General features: G+C 33.3%; 1 long non-coding RNA gene across 2 annotated transcripts; it reads left to right on the top strand.

Moving 5' to 3' along the window:
* Positions 1 to 1,316: 1,316 nt before the first annotated feature.
* On the top strand, positions 1,317 to 3,002 carry LOC110907506. 2 transcript variants are annotated; one of them, XR_004884047.1, is made up of 6 exons: positions 1,317 to 1,510; positions 1,664 to 1,704; positions 1,914 to 2,012; positions 2,120 to 2,421; positions 2,617 to 2,676; positions 2,759 to 3,002. It is a non-coding gene; the product is annotated as an uncharacterized LOC110907506 (long non-coding RNA). The 2 variants fall into 2 exon arrangements; XR_002573957.2 differs by having other exon boundaries at positions 1,317 to 1,704.
* The last annotated feature ends 8,530 nt before the right edge of the window (positions 3,003 to 11,532 follow it).

The following is an 11,532-nucleotide window of genomic DNA, read 5'->3' on the forward strand; positions in this document are numbered from 1 at the left end:
CCCTAAGTCGACCGTCTCCTGCTCTCAACGTCATTGTTCATGTAATATGATCATCGCTTCGTTGGCCACAACATTGTTATTCATAAGAAAAATATTATGCCATGAAATGTGCCTGTTTTTAAAGACATAAAAACTTGAGACCCAACATTGTCACTGTCTCAACAAATTTAAATCGGGCAACACGGTTGTCCAAATCGCCCGAACTTCGCTCGACGCTCGCTCGGAATATTTATTGCTCGGAGAATGCTCGCTTGATTTGTGGCTCGGTTTTAAATGAGCCACTCCGCTCGGTTCGATTTGTAAACGAGCCAAGCACGAGCAAAGGTCCGCTCGGTTCGGCTCGTGAACAGCCCTAATTATTGTCCAATGTGAATTTGCCGTATAATGAGGTTTTCTTTTGTCCATTGTTGCCTGCCTAATCGCACCCAAGAACCCACCCAAAAGGCAACTACTCGCTCAAAATCCAACCCGACCCGCCCAAATACCCCACCCTCCAAAACCTACCCTATCAATACAGAATCTCCAAAGCCTCCAAAACCTCTACTATGACCAGTCTAGCCTTAACCCTCCAAAACCTCTACCGTGAAATGTCGCACCGTCGACTCTGATCATGAACGGGCAATTGCTACTCGTTATCAACATGGAGTAGTTTATTCTCATTGGAATTTTATTTTTTACTCTCTCTGACTCACTAACTCTTGCGCGCGCACATACACACACACTCCACACATGTGCGACTACAGAGTACTTAATGTTTTTATTTTCCTAGTTCTAGGTTTTGTTATCAGTCTGTATCCCGAGCCTAAAAACAAGCTCGTTTAGTAAAAGAGCCCAAGTGTTGCTTGTCGAGCTCGAGCCAGCTCACAAGCCTAAACGAACCCATTTTTTTATAAATTTTAATTGATATATATATATATATATATATATATATATATATATATATATAAAATTTATATTTAAATAATCATAAATACTAGTTATACATAAAACGAACCCATAACATATATCATTTTTTATTATACATGTTTCTTGTGTTTTTATACTTTTTCAACGAAAAAAATATTTTTTCTTTTGAATTTCTCATCATTATAAAATATCTATTTTGTAAATGGTCGACCTATTATGATTTGTTTAAGTTATCCAACCAAATTACTAATAACATTTGTGGGTGACCGGATCACTTTAGCTATTTTATATGTTTTAAAAGAAATAATAATCTACGTTTGGTTAATTTTCAAAAAAATTTAAGCTTCCCCCTATATCTTTTCCCTTAAATTAAATTCCTACTCAAAATTTCCCACTTTTAAAAATTAACCGCCGATGCCCCTTTCTCCCCTGCATCTCAGCCATAAATCGGTTCCCCTGCCCCCAAATCCAATTGCGATGAACAGAGAGATTGAGTTGTGGATGATTCTTAAAGATGATTCGATCATAGTTGCTCACCGCTACAGCGACGGATGATTCTCTCTATATCCTTGTTGTCCACTGCACTACCATCGCACCACCACATGTAACTTCCAATTCAGCCTTCCCATTGCATTTCAACTCCATTAAATCACATTTGATTTAATGTAGTTGACTCTTGAGCTTGATAAGGGATTTTAATTGTTATTGTTCATTGTACTCTTAAATCAAATTCGTATTTTTATTTGGTGCTTTGCAGTTTGCACACAACCTATTTAATGAAATGCCACATAGAGCTGGGTAAGTTTAATTTAATTATATTTCGGTTTTGCTAACATGTTTAAGATATATACGCTGTAGCTAATTGACTTCTAACATCTTTATTTGAAAGTTGATGTTAAAATTTTGTTTTTATAATTAGCTGTTAGAACTTATTTTGTCATTTTTGGTTGAGGTTTTTTTTTTTTTTTTGACTTTATCTTTAAGAGCTTATCTTCATGGCTTGTTAGATCAATTGTTTTGTGGAAGAATATTGGGTTTCAAGGCAACAAAACTAATTAGACTAAAACAACATATGGAGGGCTTTCTCATAGCTATGTGCTCTACTGGTACTTCTCACAGTTTTATCTATGCATCTGTTCTGAAGTCCAATGAAACTATTTTTTTACACATGTATTTGAAGTGTTAACTGTGATTATGTTATTGTTCATGATAGGAATTCTGGAAATATCCTTTTGGCCATAGTCCTTGCAATATGCACGTAGGGTGGTATCACTTTTGGAGAACATATTGTCTATAAGTCCAAGGCACTCTCTTATTCGTCCTTCTTCAAAGGTATACCATCCTTTTAATTTATTTTATATATTTAGATACTTTGTTTTGTTTGTTTTTCAAAAATGGAATACACAAGAGAAGAATTCGGGTGAGGAAATTGAATCTATGGTCGTAGACTTGATGGAGCGTTGGATTAAGGAGGTGTTTGGGGTCCAGACATGAACTCCGTAAAGGTATCTCAAGGTTAGCTCAAATTCCACCCTTTAATGTTCATTTATCTTTAACGGGATAACAAAAAAATTGCTTTTACTATAAAGATATGTATTGATACACAATGATCTTTCTAGTTTTAAAGCCTTTTCTTACAGTTCCTAATGTATATAATATATATTTCCACATCCATAATTGTTATTTAATGTCTTCATTCGGTAATCGTAGGAACTAGTGAGATTGTTTTTGCACATGAAAAGTAGATAACTGTCAAAAGCCATCAATGAGGTACGATAATATTAACCACGTGTAACACATACCGTGCCCATGTATCAGTCTAGTCTCTTAATGACATGTTTTTGCAATGTAGATTGTGCTGCTATACAGTTGAAATTTGATTTTCATAGGGCCGTCTACAACCTCAACACTTTTTGGGTTAGTTTAAAGAACTTTACTTCTCTACAATTCCAGTTGCAAGCATGGATTGAAGACATTGGTTTGAGTTAAAAGTATGAAGACATCAGTCGGTCACTTTCATATTTAGAGTTATATGTATTGTTGTGTTACTGGAAGACTTTTGTAATAGTGTGTTACTTTGAAACCTTTGTATTTTATATTCTTGGGTTGTATTATATTCGTTCTAATTAATTTTGTTTTTTTATATATTTTATTTTAAATTTTAGACAATTTGTTAATCATGGGAATTTATATATATATATATATATAGGATAATGCTAGATAAAAAACCCTAAAATTCTTAGAAAACTCTGGAAACCCAAATGGGAAGCCATTTTTACCCAACCTCCCGACATTTTTTTTTTTGAAAAAAATTACACATGTAATATACATGTTTTAGAGTGTTTTGGGCCAAAAAAAAACAAAAAAGCGCCGAAGGGATTTTTTTTAAAAAAATAAACAAATTTCAGCTCCTAACACGTGTTAAGCAAAAAAGACATAATTTCGCTGAAAATTGCTGAAACTTGTTTTTTTTTTTTTTAAATATCCCTTCGGCGCTTTTTTGATTTTTTTGGCCCAAAAGTCTTAAAAACATGTATATTACATGTGTTATTTTTTTCAAAAAAAAAAAAATGTCGGGAGCTTGGGTTTTCTCGGGTTTTTTATATATATAGGGTTTTCTATCTAGCCCTACCCTATATATATATATATATATATATATATATATATATATATATATATATATATATATATATATATAGGATTAGGTTCAAACGTGAACAAAATCCCAAGAGTGAACTGCGTGAACTGATCTGGTCCCTTGATTTTTATGATCTTGAGATTAAAGTGAGTGGCATGATGGTAATTATTTGGTTAATTTTTTTTTCATTTAATTAAATACAAAAAGGGTATATGTGTAATTTCAATCTTAAATTGATTGCATAAATCTCTCACAAATCAAGTAATCAATTATCCTCTTAAATTGATTGCATAAATCTCTCACAAATCAAATCAAAGATTAGGAAAGATGTAACTTAATTTAATTATTAAAATAATTATTTGTTTAAATGCAATGTACACATGTGTATTCTGATTTTGCCCTCTTTTTAATGCGATGTACACATGTATATATCATATGTTTTTGTGATATCTTAGATTTTTTTTGTATTGAATGTTGATGTACACCTGTGAATTACTGTACACATATGTATGATGCTGAGTACACATGTGTACTGTTCTATTTATATCCAAGTACACATGTGTATACCGTTGAAATATGAAGGTTACGTGGATCTTAAAAATCAAAATTTGAATTCTGGTGATGAAATCTGAAATAAAAATTAAAATTGAAATCTCGTGATTTGTTGTTTGTTTTGATAATTATCTTATTAATAAATAAACAAAATGTGGATAATGAATTTAAATTAGGAAAGATGTAACTTAATTCAATTATTAAAATAATGATTTAAATCTAATTTTTTATATAATTACAATCCTACCCTTAACAACTAAAAAGGAAATCAAGGGTCCATATATGTTCACGCAGTTCACTCTTGGGAGATTGTTCACGCTGGAACCCTACCCTATATATATATATATATTATTTACTTTAAATGCCAACAGATGCGGTTCTAGAACCCCATCTCTTGAGTATATTAGGAATAGTTTTTTGTTAATATATCAAAAGATGCGGTTCTAGAACCGCATCTCTAGAGCATATTATAGAAAAGTAGTTTTTTGTTAATATTTCAAAAGATGCGGTTCTGTCAAAAGATGCGGTTCTAGAACCACATCTCTTGGAACCGCATCTCTTGGCATATAGCCAAAAGATGCCTTGCCATAAGATGCGGGTCTAAAACCGCATCTCATAGCCAATTTAAACGCATCTTTTGATCAAATCTGTTGTTGGGCCATCAAGAAAATGCATGCTCGAAAGCTAGAGGTAGCGGAGATGAGGATGCTAAGATGGATGTGTGGGCATACTAGGTTGGACAAGATAAGAAATGAGGTTTTTAGGAAAAGACTAGGAGTCGCTAGTATTTCAGACAAGATAAGGGAGGGGAGATTGAGATGGTTTGGGCATGTCAGGAGGAGGCAGACGACAGACCCGAGTAGAATAGTTGAAACACTCACTGTAGATGGAAGGAGGAGTAGAGGCAGGCCGAAAATGACTTGGGATGAGCGGATTAGGCAAGATTTGCTAGATTTGCACCTCTCTGAGGACATGGTCGAGGACAGAACTTCGTGGAGACGTAGGATTAAGGTTAAGGACTTTTAGGATTGTGGCCTGGTTTTTGGTTTAGGTTCTCGTTTTATGAGTTTAATTTTTCAGTTTGTATAAGGTGTGATATAGCTTTTATAAGTTCTCACATAGTCCCGGTGTCGTAATTTACTAACACGTACTTATTCATTTATGTGTTTATTTTTATTCCCCCCTTTTTAGTAGTTGTGTGCTTATATAATGTCCCAGAAGCTTATGTCTTGATTATGGTTTATAGAGCCGGGGGTCTCACTGGAAGCAGTCTGGCTTGCCTACATCCTACCCTCCTCAGACCCTATCAATAGCTCTGCTATAGGTGGGATTATACTGGGTATGGTTGTTGTTGTTGTTGTTTTGATCAAATCTGTACTAGTAGATTTATTGAGTACGATGATGATGCCTTTCTTGTTTGTGAAACTATCATAATAAAAGAAGCCATTATTTATTTTTCTTGACTAAATCCTTTGTTTACATTTTTTCGATTATAACATAGTTTCTTCATCCATCAGTTTCCTAAACGACCATCACGAACGCCCGCAAACCTTCCATCACTTATGGGTAAACACATGTCCCAAAAGCTACATCATGACAATAGCCAAGTCACTTAAATGCAAATTCTATCACAAATTTAATCTGTAAAAAAAAAATTAAGAAACTTACAAGGATCTGTGGGTGAAGGAGTAGCATAACTAGTATCACACACGCCATTCGTCCGAAAGTTGAGGTCAATAGCATAAGACGCATGATTTCGTAAAGTATTGGGATCAAAACATGACCCCCCTGGTTGGATCTCTTTACAGTCGAGTTGTCCACATAAACGGTCAAGTGTTTGTTGCATCACCGAGTCTGAAGCTTGGGCTTGTGCTACACACCACGTTTTCCCCTATTCAATCATCAACAACCAAAACAAAACAAAACGTTAAAATAAACGGTTATAATTTATGCGTATTCAATCATCAACAACCAAAACAAAACAAAACGTTAAAATAAACAGTTATAATTTATGCAAGAATGGATTGGATAATTATGATGTCTTACTTCTACAAAATTGGAGCACACTATGACCAAGAAGAAAGCAATAATGCACAATGAGAAAATTACTCTTGCCATGAGGTTATGCAATGTTTTATGAATGGTCGTTTGATTATATAATGTGTAAGATTTGTAACGGTAAGACCGAAATTAATATATGTTGTTAAAGTGAATATTTGAAATTTTGTGCAATTAAACGCATATTTTGTAAGATTCAAATTGTAAATCTTCCATCTACGGGCGGATGGGTTATTGGGTTTTCTCCGCAATTGGTGGTGGAATTGAGTTACTCTCGGAGTACTCTGTTTGGTCCGATGGATGTCCCGAGAGTGCTTGGGATTGATTCTGTTGGCTGTTAAAAAACATACCTATACAAGCAAAAGGAATTTGTCACTTTTCAATTGATTAGTCCATCTAGTTAAAGACAACTATGCTATTATGTAATATAGCATTTTGCCAGCATATATATGAGAAGGGGTTATTGTTCATGAACATTAAATTATTTATGGTTTTTGCTTTGGATTTAATGTTATTATTTATTATTAACTAGTAAGCGTCGGCACACGTTGCTGCACTTTGCTATTGTTGAGTTGTTTGATTTTTACTTTTTTTAGTACGCTTTGTTGACTATAGGCGATATGTTTAACTACTTAGATATAAAATTGTACAATTATAATTCAAACAACTTTAGATGAGCTCTTTCGACAACTTGCAAAGCATAATTTAAAACTGTTTTTAAGAGGATAGTTAATAGGAACGTAAACATCTTAAGTCAACAGTTAATTAACGGTAGTTACTTTTAGAAAAGCTAAGGTTTAACTACATACGAAAGGTGCAATAGAAAGGTTAAAGCCAACAAGTTTCATTTTCCTCTTCTTTAAAACTTCACCGTTTGATAGATCACCAGATTTCAACATACCACTTCTCAAATTCTTGTGCTTTAACTAAAAATGTACTCAAAACTTAATAACAACAAATTGCCTTGATGCATAATGATCATATTGGAAGGAGTAAATTGCCAAAATCGTCCCTGAGGTTTAGGCACATTTGCCAATTTCATCTAAAACAACTTTTTTGTACCACATTGCCCCTTTACTTTTGGGCTAATTTGTCATTTCATCCGAACGTCTAACTTTTTTGTTCAAGTCTTCCACGAGGTATGGGATTTCTTGCCATTTCCATCCATAAATCTGCCAAAAAAAATAGCAACCCAAATTAGAGACATTTGGATGAAAATGACAATAAATCCCAATGATGAAGGGCAATATAGTACAAAAAAAATTGTTTTGAATAAAACTGATAAACATACCCTAACCTCAGAGATGATTTTGGCAATTTACTCTATTGGAAGTCTCAAGCAATTAATTCCGACTTTTGAAGCAAGTATTTTTCACTCTTTCGCAAATCTTAACATTTTGCCCAAATCAAAGCACAAATGTATAACTACTAGTCGGGTATATATTGGTTTCATACCCCATTATTTGAAACTGGTTACAACCTGGTTATAATGACTTGAACCGCCCAAATCTGAAAAACCCCCGGAACTGAAACTGAATCCGAAAAAATTACTCACTTCCTCTCCAAAACTCGGTTTCATACCCGACCTAGGTATTGCCATACCCTGTTTTTTGCCTTCTTGACCAACCCCATAACCGGTTTCTACCCAGAACCAAATTTAGCGCCTTAAGGGTAATCGCATATGTGATATTGGGCCTAGGATATTTCATGTATTAGTGTCTACATATATGGCCTATTATGTATAAAACCTACCGAATATTTGTGGCCCTTCAATATTTGTGGCCCTAGGCTTGGGCCTAGGGTCTTATGCTTGTTGGGCCGGCCCTGTTGATAGTAATTGTATTTGACTTCATGCTGAAAAAACAACCAAAATATTCTTCTTCTATGTAAATGGGTTTTAGCTTCAAGTCAGCCATTAAATTTTATGTATAACAATCGTCGACAAATTCAAAAGAGATTCTAAGAGGATTGTAACATGTAAGAAAAAAATTCATCTAGTGGTATATGTCAAACCTGCACACATAATGTTTCTTATCCATTGGTTAAACACCATCTTAATAAATTACATTGATGTGAGAGCCATTTCCAATTTTTAGGGTAAATGCATAAAATCATGCTATTTCCCTTATCCATCTGACCCGGATGGGTTTAACTCTTTCTTTTTGGCTAAGAGCGTCAGCCACAACGTTAACCCCTCACTGTGGTGAATACCCAAATATGAGGGGTCACTAATTCTACCACAAAACCAAGTTTGTTCATTCCACTTCATTGTTTTGGTTTCCCTCCCTCCACAATATACACTTCTATTTTGGCAGATGCTACCTTCAATCAAAAAACAACGATTAATCGCTAAATAACTAAATAAGAGTATAGAGAGATGGATGAGGAATCTGATGTTGGAGTAATCGCTAGTCGGACGGTAGGGTAGAGACTTGCGATTAATCGAAATTTATTGGAATTAATCGACGCCTAGTCGAAATTTTTACAACCATATTTTTAGCTAAGTTAATTATGGGATGGAGACATAAGCCTATTGTGAGTGCTCTAATATAAGTTACAAATAAGTTATTTCTTTAGGCTATTTAAGAGCATTACCGTCCTAGTATCTAACTATCTATATCCATTTAGATAGTTTAATTAATTATGAATATCATTTTCTCTAAATTTTGTTTATTTTTTAAAAACATCTCACATCTAACTCTCATATCTATCTTATTAACATACACTTGTTTCATTGTTTTTTCTCGGTTATTACATTCACAATAATATAAAAAGTGGGGTTTAGAGCATTCACATCAGGTTCTTTATACAATCATTTTCTCAAAATTATAGAAAAAATATAAGGTTTTATTTCATTTGCACTCTCCTTCAGCATCTCTAAATAAGATTTAAAGAACCAAAACAAATTCTTTAAGTATTGAGATTTACTATTCATCTCTAAATATAATCTTGTGAGTTTATGAAACCGAGAAAAAACAATAAATAAGTGCTTGTGAGTAAGATAACATAGAGACAAAAAATCGAAATATTCGATTATCAGATTTTGGATACCAATCAATTTTGGTTAATTCGTTTTGTGTAATCGATTATTGGCATTAATTCAGTTAACTAAATAATAAAAACTAGAATTACGACCCGCCGCAATGCGGCAGGGATTCTTTAGTTATGGCTAAGTCGATTTAGGACATACGTTATGTTGAACCTGTGAAACGGGAAAAAATTAGACGATGTAAAAACGTTCACCCACACACGCATGTTGCGTCGTGTTAACTCGCAAAATTTAGAACGAAACGTAAAAACGTTAAACCAAAGACGCACGTTGCGATGTGTTAAGTCACAAAATTTAGAACGAAACACAAAACGAAAAATTTGCGGAAAATGAAAACTATAAAGGACTAAAGTTGAAAGCAAGAAAAGTTGTCAGGATATATTGCAAAAGATAAAAAGTTTTGTGTTAAAAGTAAAAAAAAAAAACAATTAGTTTTGGGTTAAAAGTAATTTATGAAATACTTTTGGGTGAAAAGTAAAAAAATCAATTTTTTTTTAAAAACACCCAAAGCCAAGGTTACAACAACCATATGCGTAAGTATTTTTCCTTTGAAAACCCCTAAAGTCAAGATTACAACACATAAGTAAGAAAATCAAAGTGGTTAAATCGCAAAAGATGGAAACTTTTGAATTAGAAGTGAAAAATCAAATTAATCAAAGGGGTTAAATTGTATAAGATGGGATCTTTTGAATTAGAAGTGAAAAATCAACTTAATCAAAGGGGTTAAATTACCAAAGATTAAAACTCTAAACTTAAATTGTCAAAGATTAAACTTTAGGGTTAAAAAGGAAACAAAGATTAAAACTTTAAAGTTAAATTGTCAAACATTAAAACTTTATGATTAAAAAGAAAAATTCCATTTTTTTTTGGAAAACTCCCAAAACTTATGGTACAACTACCATATGCATAAAGTAGTTGCATATTAATATTAATAAGGTTTTAATTTGTTAGGCAACATTGGGCCTAGTGACAGTTGGGCCTGAAGAATGAACATGGGCTTGAGATTTTGGTTAACCAATTATTACCGCACATTTTGGTCTAGAATCTTTGAACTTAACCATTAGTTACGAGTTTTCTTAACATTCATACAAAAGTGATATAATCAAATAACAAACATTTAAACAAAAAAAAAAGTTAATCAAAATATTCAAACAATAGATAATCGAATAACAAACATCAAACAAAAAAAACATACAATATTAAAAATGGTAACAAGGTCAAAATGATCTAATCCGATGAAAAGTGTCTTTGCAAATCTCGTGTATAATCCCAATCTCGCTTGGTGACGTCTTGCATACATGTTTTATATAATACGATACAACATTCGTACACAGTGGCAGATCTGGTATGAAAAGATCAGGTTTCTAAGAACCTACTCGGTTTGGAATTTTAGTGAGAATTGAACCTATATAAAAAATATATAATTTTTAGTGGAAACCGATATAGGAACCCACTAGAAAAAAATTCATGGATCTACTAGTGCTCATACAATTTCTTTTTGAACTAGCCACCATTAACATTTTACAATATGGACATCCCTTTTATTCATACTCGGAGTCTCGCTATCTAATATTACGATCTACAAAACACATTACAAAATACAAAGTATTTAAATGATACTATACATGGAATAAAAGTATAAAATGCACATGAATTACTTGCATATGAATTGCACATACATGATTTACTCAAAGAGCATGAATTATTCTAATTACAAATAAATGACAATGATTTGCATATGAATTACTTAAAACAGAATTACTCATTCCCTAAAAACTACCAAACAAACATACTTAAAGTTAAAACACTTCTTGATTTGAAGTGCTAATTAGACTTTGAGAACAATATGCTCATATGCACTTAAAAATATTACTTGACAAAAACTCTAAAGCAACATGCATACACCAATTTGTTTGTATGTTTGAATACAGTAAGCATGAATACAATTTAGTATAGAACACATTGAAGAACAACATAACTAGACGTTAGCAAACTGTAATTGAAGTTGAGAAAAGAACAAACATAACCGAAACCAAACCACAAAGAATCGAACCATCAAACCGGTTCCTAACTGGGCCTAGTCCACATGAAAAACCGGATTGACCCAAACTACTAAACTAGTGCCAATCCAACCCAACCTGCATGTTTGTATAACAGTGTGATATTCATCAGCAAATCTGATTTGAAATTTTGGACCTGAACCGGTTTGACCCAACCAGGTGCCAACGGACCCAACCCGCAGGTTTGCGTACTATCTTGGGCTTGAACTGGTTACCGAGGCAGGGTTCATTTATTTTCCTTTAAAACCGATTAATGACCCAAACTGATT

Source organism: Helianthus annuus, chromosome 2, assembly GCF_002127325.2.
Source record: "Helianthus annuus cultivar XRQ/B chromosome 2, HanXRQr2.0-SUNRISE, whole genome shotgun sequence".
NCBI lineage: Eukaryota > Viridiplantae > Streptophyta > Magnoliopsida > Asterales > Asteraceae > Helianthus > Helianthus annuus.